General features: G+C 39.3%; 1 pseudogene across 1 annotated transcript; it reads left to right on the top strand.

Moving 5' to 3' along the window:
* Positions 1-2,878: 2,878 nt before the first annotated feature.
* Positions 2,879-9,816, top strand: LOC147865327 (callose synthase 11 pseudogene; annotated as a pseudogene). The gene is made up of 3 exons (XR_015529643.1): positions 2,879-3,012; positions 3,564-8,894; positions 9,600-9,816. The product of XR_015529643.1 is annotated as a callose synthase 11 pseudogene (transcript).
* The last annotated feature ends 393 nt before the right edge of the window (positions 9,817-10,209 follow it).

Raw genomic sequence — 10,209 nt, 5'->3', positions numbered from 1 at the left:
AACTCATTATTTGCATGCCTTGTTTCCTCTAGTTATAAAGTGTTGAGATCGATGTGGCTTTCTTGTTAGATCACTTGATATAATACCTTTATTGCATCACTAGCACAACATGCCAATTTTCAAATAAAGACGTAAGTCTTTCTACAATATTCTAGTACAAGTTTTTTATCGGAAATTGATAAAAAGTTGTGACACGATCATTCACAAAAAAATAATCTCTCTCTCTCAAAGCTCATTGATATATTATTTCCACATCATAAAAATGTCAATGGGCCCAATGTGTTGTTACGTTTTTCTTTTTTTTTAACTAAATCATAGTTTTGGGAAGTATATTCCAAGGGTCATGCTTGATTTTGATCTCCCCCTCTTGGTCTTGCAAGTCACATACTCTAAACTCACGGAACATAAATTGCAATGAGTGTGAGAGTATGTCGAAAGTATGTATGCGTGAGCTCACCACAACCACATATATATGTGAAAACTCATGCATTCAAGTCCCATTGACACCTCGTGAATTGTTAGGAATTAAAATACACTAAAAAGTCTCAAGAAACAACAAACCTCGACAAATTAACATTCTGTTGCTATGTGAGTGAACTGTTGAAAACTTAAATTTTAAATGGTGTTCCAAACATTATAAAAATAACATTGGTCAATGTCATCTATAATGTAGCCGGTCAATAAAGTACATATGTGTGAGCCTTATATAAGAGGATTTTTGCATCTAATTTGTTTATGTATACAATAAACTTGGTGTTAATACATAAACTTGTTCTTGCTCCACCAAGGTGGCTTTTTCTACCCCCCACTATGGAAGGATCATGATTTAAAATGTGTAAATGGAGTTCTTGTTGGTTGTGTTTTCATGTATGTGTTCTTTGTAGCCTTTGGGCATCTTTCCATTAATACCAAGGTGAATCTTCAAAGACAAAAAAGAAACTTTGTGTTAATACATACATAAAACACACACCTCCATAACTTATGATAAATGTAGCTCATCCATATGGGGATAAGAACATTGATGTCATGGATTTAATAGTCTTTGACATATCAAATGCCTTAGAGTCAATGGAAAATAAGCTATTTCATAACCTTGTCTTTTGCTTGTGTTCTAACCAATCTATCTTTTTTAAAGGTCACATTGTATCTTATGATAATTATTCTCCAAGGCCATTGATTGCTCCATCGCTCTCTCATCAATGGCATACGCATCTCTTGTGTGTATATATATAACATATTAATATACTATCAAGGATATATCAATGATATAATATAGTCTCCCGCATATTGGAAATATTTCGCTCGTGTTAAGGGATAAACCCTACTAGTTGTGCTTTTTCAAAAGTTTAGGACATCCGCCTTTCACCAATATGATATCGATTAACACATTGAACGTAACTTTTGTAGTTGGCTTGAGTTCTATAGAGCTCTTGTTACCAATACATGAATTTCGCCATATTTTAAATAGAGAACGACTATCAAGGAGTTTTGGATTCAAACTCAGTGAGCATTGAACGTAACTTTTGTAGTTGGCTTGAGTTCTATAGAGCTCTTGTTACCAATACATGAATTTCGCCATATTTTAAATAGAGAACGACTATCAAGGAGTTTTGGATTCAAACTCAGTGAGCAATTAAATAATAGATGCTTTCCAATTTTGTATTAGCTCAAGTAGGTTGGGACTAGTAAAAACACATTTGGCAAAACTCACAAAGAGAAGACAAGAGCCTCATTGTTCCCAAAACAATGGAATGGACAAGGTTGGGGCCTCATATAGCTCCAATTTCATTAGGCATACGTCACACATTTAATGGACACAATAGCTCACACTATTCTCAATCTACATCTAGATTTGAGACAAGCAGGCAAAGCATGCAATAAAAAACGGGGATTAGTATCACAACATGTTTCACATCTAACTCCTCCAACACTCCTCACCTTGTGGAGGTATCGTATGAATACAATTACATATATAGCCACACAATACTTTGAAGGCACACTCAGCAATAAAAATAGCCACACGTGTTAGAATCCACTTCGGGGGCGCCATCAAAGCATACCCAATCATTAATTAAATCACGGGAGAATTTGGAGAAGGATAACTTATAATGCAATGTGCACGGATTACCTTCGCTAGTACTTTTGATGAGACACATGTAATATATATCATATAGAAGGAGACAACATGCTTACGCAAGTCTTTCAAAATTTGTCCTTTTCTTCATAACAACTCTTAGGGTTCAAGCTTTGTTAAACCCCATAACCATAAAAGCTTTGACCGAGCTTTTGGATGGCTCGACTCATAGTTCATGGGGGGGGGGGGGGGGGGGGCACGGATCAATGGGATGGGCGGAAAGGATATAATATAACCCGTTGATTCGTGTATATGCGTTCATTTGATGCCAGTTTCCCGTGCTTGCTCTAGTGTACGATTTGTGTGTTCCCCTGCGTTGCCGCCTGCTCCCGGTGTATCATCGTGACACATTGACAGTTGTAGGAAGGAAGTGAGGTGGTTATGGCTATGGCTATGGCTATGGCTATGTATGGCACATGGCTAGTTCGTGATTGTGTGGGAAAATGGATTTGACTTGTTCAAAAGTAAACAGTGTAAGAAAAAGACAGAGAGGAAGAAAAGCAGAGACAGTGAAAAAGAAGCAAAATCAAAGAAAAGATTTTAAAAAAAAAATGGTAGGAGGAATCAATCTACCATGTAATCCATTATTATGTGGGAGCAGAGTAAATCATGAATCTCTAAAGCAAAGAAAGATGGAAACAGGACTGCCTCTCTCTCTCTCTCTCTCTCTCTCTCTCTCTCTCTCTCTCTCTCTTTCTCTGTCTGTCTGTGGTGTGCTCCATCACAAAAGCTCTTTCATTGTACTATTCAATTCTCCCCCCACCCCATTCACAGAATCAGAAAAAAGAAGACGCAAGAAAGAAAGAAAGAAAGAAGGAAAGAAGAAAGCAGAGAGAAGAAAACCTCAACAATCATGCCCACATCATCTTCTTAATCAGGTCTCTCTCTCTCTCTCTCTCTGTGTGTGTGTGTGTTTCTCTACTCTCTCTGATCCTCTCTTTTGCAATTATTTTCTTGCGGTATTCTCTCATGTAGTTCAAACAATATACAGATTGATCTTTGTAATCCGAATTGAGCATGATGAAGTTTAATGTTTTTTTTCCTCTTTAACAAAGTATTTAAGCTACAAACTTTATTTCTGTGAAATTTCTTCAGGGTTTCATCATTTTGATGTATTTTTCCCCTTTATCAGAACATTTTAACCACAATCCAATATTCTTCAACCATTTCTTGTATGAATTTCGTCAGGATTTTGTCTATTTTGGTACAGTCAAAGATTTTGGGCCCTTTTTAGTAAATGGGAAAGTCTTTTTCTGCATATTATCTCATTTAATTTTATCATCATACAGATGTAATCTGAATTGAGCATTAAAGGGCATCTCTGCCAATAATTGGGCAATAATTAAATCACTATATTTTGCCTTGTTAATAAAGCATTTAAGCAACTAATCATCAAAATCTTAACCTTTGTTTCCATATATTTCTTCAGGATTTCAGCGTTTCTTGCTGAATGAAAGCATTTGGGTTCTTTAAAAGATGGGCAAAGAAGAATCTAACCATGCCTACAACATTATTCAGCTTGATGAAGCTTCAGAAGACTACGATGTTGGGCAATTTCCAGCAGTTCATGCTACTTTAGAAGAACTTAGATTTGTGGGAGAGTTTCCTCCTCCACCTCTAGGTCTTTTTGCTATCAGAGATATGCTCGATTGGCTTGGGGCATTTTTTGGCTTTCAATCTGATAATGTAAAGAACCAAAGAGAGCATATTGTGCTTCTTCTTGCTAATCACCAAATGCAAAGACAATACTCTTCAGAGTACGTCCACCGTCTTGATTCAAGAGTAGTTCAAGCTTTGAGAAAGAAACTTCTCAAGAACTATATCCTGTGGTGCTCATTTTTAAACAAAGAGCATAACCTATGGCTGCCAAAGAAGAAAACACACATAGATTCACACAGGGAGCTACTATATTCTTGCCTCTATCTCCTTATATGGGGGGAAGCAGCCAACATAAGGTTCATGCCAGAGTGCATCTGTTTCATATTCCATCACATGGCTATGGAGATGAATGTTCTCATAGAGAAGCGGAGAAGTGAAGGGGGGAACACTCCCTATTCATTTGGGCCGAATAACTTCGTAAATAAGGTTATCAAGCCTATATATAAGGTTGTTCAAGATGAAGCAGAATCTGCCAATGGTGGAAAAGTGCCTCACTCATGTTGGCGAAATTATGATGATATGAATGAGTTCTTCTGGTCCCCAAATTGCTTCACTAGCCTCTCCTGGCCACCGAAGCTCGACTCAGATTACCTTGTCTCACCCAAGAATAACCTTAGTCAAAGAAAAAGAGATGTTTCCTCTGGGCAGCACAAAGTAGGCAAAACAGGGTTTGTCGAGCAACGATCTTTCTGGAATGTATTTCGAAGCTTCGATCATCTATGGACTGGGCTTATACTCATGATGCAAACTATGCTGATTCTTGCCTTCAATGGAGATGGGCTCCCTTGGCACGTGGTGCAGGATCGAGATGTCCAACTAACATTGCTAACTGTCTTTGTCACGTGGTCAGCATTGCGGTTAACTCAAGTGATCTTGGATTTAGGAATGCAGTATAGCTTGATATCAAGAGGAAGCAAGCTTATCGGCCTCCGGATGGTACTAAAGATAGTGGTAGCCTCATGTTGGACTGCCATTTTCTATGTCTTACGAGCTCGCATTCAGAACCAAAGAGATGCTGATAAGGGTTGGTCGGCGGAAGCCAATTTGAGACTTTTTCAGTTCCTTGAAGCTGCCTTAGTATTCCTCTTACCTGAGTTTCTTGCAATAATACTTCTTTTTTTACCTTGGGTAAGAAACCTCCTGGAGAAATCTGAATGGAGAGTCTTTCATGCCCTCACATGGTGGTTTCAGAGTAGACTTTTTGTTGGCCGAGGCTTACGTGAAGGAGTCCTTGATAGCATAAGGTATACAGCGTTTTGGCTTATGGTTCTCTCTGCTAAATTCTCTTTTAGCTACTTCTTGGAGGTGAGACCCTTGGTAGACCCAACAAGGGAGCTCCTCAGTACTCAATTTGTTGGTTATCAATGGCATGAATTCTTTACAAATCGCAACAGGTTTCTGGTACTTCTTCTTTGGGCCCCAGTAGTTTTGATCTATGTGATGGATTTACAAATATGGTATTCAATATTTTCGGCTCTTGTTGGTGGTTTTGTCGGGCTATCTTCACACATTGGTGAAATAAGAAATGTAGAGCAATTTATCAGACGCTTTCCTTTCTTTGCGAGCGCAATAGGGTTCAATTTGATGCCTGATGCTGAAGGATTTATCCGAGCAAAAGTCTCATACAGTCAAAACCCTCTTGTATCCTTAGCTAAAGACATGTTTGCAAGGATCAACCTCCGATATGGCCTTGTAACAAAAGCCTATAAGAGGTTTGAAGGAAGTACATTGCAATCTCGTAAATTTGCTTTACTGTGGAATAAGATTATTTTTTATTTCCGACGTGAGGACTTGCTAAGTAATCATGAAGTAGAGCTTTTAGTGGTTCCAGAAATCTCCCCAGATGTGACTGTTATGCAATGGCCTACGGTGCTACTTTCTAATGAATTGCTAGTGGCTTTGGGTTTCACACAAAGAAAGCAATGGACAGAGGATACAGAGTTATGGGCAAAGATAACCAAAAGTGAATATAGGAGGTGTGCCGTAATAGAATGCTATGAGAGCACCCAATATTTACTGAAGAGTATTCTCAAAGAGAAAAGCATCGAATACAAAATTATCGAGCTCCTCTTTCAGGAGATCAAAAGGCACATCTCTAATGGAAAATTCGCCATCAATTATCAGGTGAAGGAATTGGAAGGAGTCCATACACGCATGGTTGCATTGGTACAAATATTAATGAAAAGGCCTGGTGAAAAAGACTCACAAAAAGTGGTCAGTGCCTTGCAGGATTTGTATGATGTGGTGACTAGAGACCTTCCGACCGAAAGGCGTTATGCTGAATCCCGAAGGAAAGCAGGATTACTTGGAGATCAGAATGAACTCTTGTTTGTCAATGCTGTTGAATTACCGAAGCTTGAAAATGAAGCTTTTTTCTCTCGGTTGAGGAGACTTCATGCCATACTTACCACTAAAGACTCAATGAGCACTGTACCGAAGAATGTGGATGCTCGAAGGCGGATCGCTTTCTTCAGCAACTCACTCTTCATGAACATGCCACGTGCTCCTCCTGTTGAGAAAATGCTCTCGTTTAGTGTGCTTACCCCTTACTATAGTGAGGATGTCTCATACACTAAAGAACAGCTAAGAACACCCAATGAAGATGGAATCACTATTCTTTTCTACCTCCAGAATGTTTTTCCAGATGAGTGGCAGAACTTTCTAGAAAGGATGAAATGTCAAGATGGGTCTGGGATTGAGTTATGGAATGATAAAGAAAAAATGAGGGAGTTAAGGATGTGGGCTTCGTACCGAGGCCAAACACTAGCTCGAACCGTAAGGGGAATGACATACTACCAAAGCGCCCTCGAAATACTTGCAATGCTTGATGAGGTGTCCGAGATCAAACAGAGTAGCTGGGATGTCATGGAGAATATGCCTAGAAGATCACCCAAGTCATCAGCAGCCCAATTGAAATTCACATATGTGGTGGCATGCCAGATATACGGGGTTCAAAAGACAAAGAAAGATGTAAAAGCTGATGAAATCTCGTTTCTCATGAAAACACATCCGGCCATGAGAGTGGCATATGTGGATGAAGTGGGCACAGGTGAAGATAGAAGGTATTACTCTGTCTTAGTTAAATACGATAAAGTTCTGGAGAAAGAGGTAGAGATCTATCGGGTCCAGCTTCCGGGACCCCTTAAGCTTGGAGAAGGCAAGCCAGAAAATCAGAACCATGCCCTCATCTTTACAAGAGGAGATGCTGTGCAAACCATTGATATGAACCAAGACAATAACTTTGAGGAGGCCCTGAAAGTGAGGAATTTGCTCGAAGAATTCACTAGATTTCATGGCTCGACAACACCTAAAATACTAGGTCTTAGGGAGCATGTCTTGACTGGGCCTGTCTCTTCAGTGGCTCATTTTATGTCGTCTCAAGAGATGAGCTTTGTTACACTAGGTCAACGAGTATTGGCAAAACCGTTGAAGGTTAGGATGCATTATGGGCATCCAGATTTCTTCGATAGGTTATGGTTCCTCACTAGAGGAGGCATTAGCAAGGCCTCAAAGGTAATCAATATAAGTGAGGATATCTTTGCAGGGTTCAACTGCACTCTTAGGGGAGGGAATGTTACTCATCATGAGTACATTCAAGCAGGGAAAGGTCGAGATGTGGGTTTGAATCAAATTGCACTTTTTGAAGCTAAGGTCTCGAGTGGTAATGGTGAACAGCTATTGAGTCGAGATATTTATCGCCTTGGACATCGCCTTGATTTCTTTAGAATGCTCTCCTTCTACCATTCCACGGTGGGGTTTTATATCAATAACATGATCATTGTATTGAGTGTGTATGCTTTTTTATGGGGTCGGGTTTATATTGCTCTTAGTGGACTAGAGGAAGCAATTGGGGGGAGTCTAAACAACTCAGCTCTCGCAGCCTCAATTAATCAGCAATTTATCGTGCAGCTTGGCTTTTTCACTGCATTGCCTATGGTGGTTGAGAATTGCTTAGAGCTAGGCTTTAGTGGTGCTATGTGGGATTTTCTAGTCATGCAAGTAGAGCTCTGCTCAGTATTTTTCACCTTCTCATTGGGTACAAAATGCCACTATTTTGGCCGTACATTGCTACACGGGGGCGCTAAATATAGGGCTACGGGTCGCGGGTTCGTGTTGAAAAGGGAGAAATTCACTGAGAATTATCGCCTCTATGCAAGGAGCCATTTCCAGAAAGGAGTTGAGCTCATCATTTTGCTAATAATCTATGCAGCATATGGAAGCTCACAAGCGAGCATTATTGTATATGCCATTTCTACATTTTCAAGCTGGTTTATGGCCCTTTCATGGCTGATGGCTCCATTTCTATTCAATCCAACTGGGTTCGATTGGCTTCAAACTGTCTATGATTTCGAGGACTTTTGGAATTGGTTGTGGTTCAAAGGTGGATCATTGATTAAGGCTGATCAGAGTTGGGAGGTGTGGTGGAACGAGGAGCATGATCATTTAAGGACCACTGACTTTTGGGGTAAGATTCTAGAAGTAATTCTTAGCTTGCGATTCTTCCTCATCCAATATGGGTTGGTCTATCGGCTCCACATTGCGGCCAACAACAAGAGTGTGCTTGTTTACTTCGTCTCATGGATCTATGTCCTATCGGCCATGGCCCTCTACTTGATGATAGCATTTGCAACCGAGACGTACGCAGCCAAGAAGCATCTACGGTATAGAGGGATCCAACTATTGGTATCCGTCTTGATAACTTTGGTCTTCGTGCTTCTCATAGAATTAACCGAGTTTCGAGTCTCCGATTTCTTCCTTAGTTCATTAGCATTTCTTCCGACAGGGTGGGGGTTACTTAGCATTTGCTTAGTTGTGAAACCTTTCTTGGTGGACACAATGGCATGGCCTGTTGTTGTCGCACTTGCTCGGCTGTATGAGCTCGCCATGGGGACCATTGTCATGATCCCTCTCGCGATCCTGTCATGGCTTCCTGGATTTCAAGCGATGCAATCTCGCATTCTCTTCAACCAAGCTTTCAGTAAAGGTCTCCTCATATCTCGGCTACTCTCCGGAAAGAAGACGAATCAAAGCTGAATACTGAGCCACATAGAGGTAGGAGTTAGCTTCATTCATTTGGGATTGGTGACACACACACTCCTCTCTCAGGTACAATTTGTACTCTCAATTACTATATTTTTAATAAAACTCTTGAATAGTCAAGAGTCACTAATCAACTCCTTAGGCACCATGTGAAAATGTTTCACTTTGGTTCCATATTTGACCTCCTAGGATTGTAATGGAATCTCTCTCTCTCTCTCTACTATCTATCTACACATAACCTTGATTAGGAGCCTATACTAAAGCCATCCACATGCTTATGGGCATGTCTCTAAGTTAATAATTATCTACTCCTAATAAACAAAGGTTAATGTGTGTGTATACTTTCCTATGTACATGCACATAATTTCATAAATACTAAAACCATTCACTTGTTAATGGCCCTACCTCTAGCCTTAATAAGGATTGATTCATGTTGGAGACTCAACCTTGAATACTAAAGCCATCCACATGCTTTGCAATAGGCCAATATCTCTACATGCTATATTCAGATATTTTTTTATATGCCTGTTGGTAACCTTCTTTAGGAGTTAGTCCTACATCCATAACCTTGATTAGGAGTACATATTAAGGCTTGGGATAGGCACATGAGCACAATTTGGTCTATTCATAGGGTGGCCTATGGATTTTTAGAGGTCTAGCTACACTCTCTTGCTATATTGTTATATTTTCCTTCATTATAGTGATTGATAGGTTTTACCTGAGCTAAGTCTTTCTCTAATACTCCATACTTTCCTTGTTTGTAAACAACTAGGTTGGAGGTGATCACACAACACAAAACTTGTAAAGTATTTGTTGGGACAAATTGTCTGACGAAGGCTGTCGTTGTACTTGTGTATCATGTAATTAGTATTGAGTAGACCTTAATTGCAACCATTTATCTCTAAATTCTAATGAATGAATTACGGAACCATTTCTATAATGTATAATATTTCAAATAAATCAAGATTTCATATATTGGCAAATTGGAGGAACAAGTATTTTAAATATCAACAAGAATTGCATGCCTCATTTAAATAAAGACAAGCCATATAACAAATAAAACAATGTTTCGTATAGATAAAGACAATATTGATTAGAACTTGAAAGTACCTCTTCCACTCAATAACATATTGGTGTGCAATCAATAATGGTAGCCTACTTGGCGTAACATGGATAGAGTTACACTTTACATATGGCAAGAGTTATTGGTTGAACTCCAATAGCACAAAAAACTTTTTAAATACCATGATTACTTGATTGTTATAAATTAAGTTTTGCAATGGAGAGTGGCAATCCTCAAATGTCATGGTTCCTTTAGTTGTCATTGAAAATAATTAACCAGCCTGAGGTTCCACAGATTAAATTATTGGATGTTA

This window comes from Azolla caroliniana, unplaced genomic scaffold (assembly GCF_043228905.1).
Source record: "Azolla caroliniana isolate FFs.n. ecotype wild unplaced genomic scaffold, voAzoCaro1.0.p SCAF_4, whole genome shotgun sequence".
In the NCBI taxonomy this organism is placed as follows: Eukaryota; Viridiplantae; Streptophyta; class Polypodiopsida; order Salviniales; family Salviniaceae; genus Azolla; species Azolla caroliniana.
This window is presented reverse-complemented; position numbering and strand designations above follow the sequence as displayed.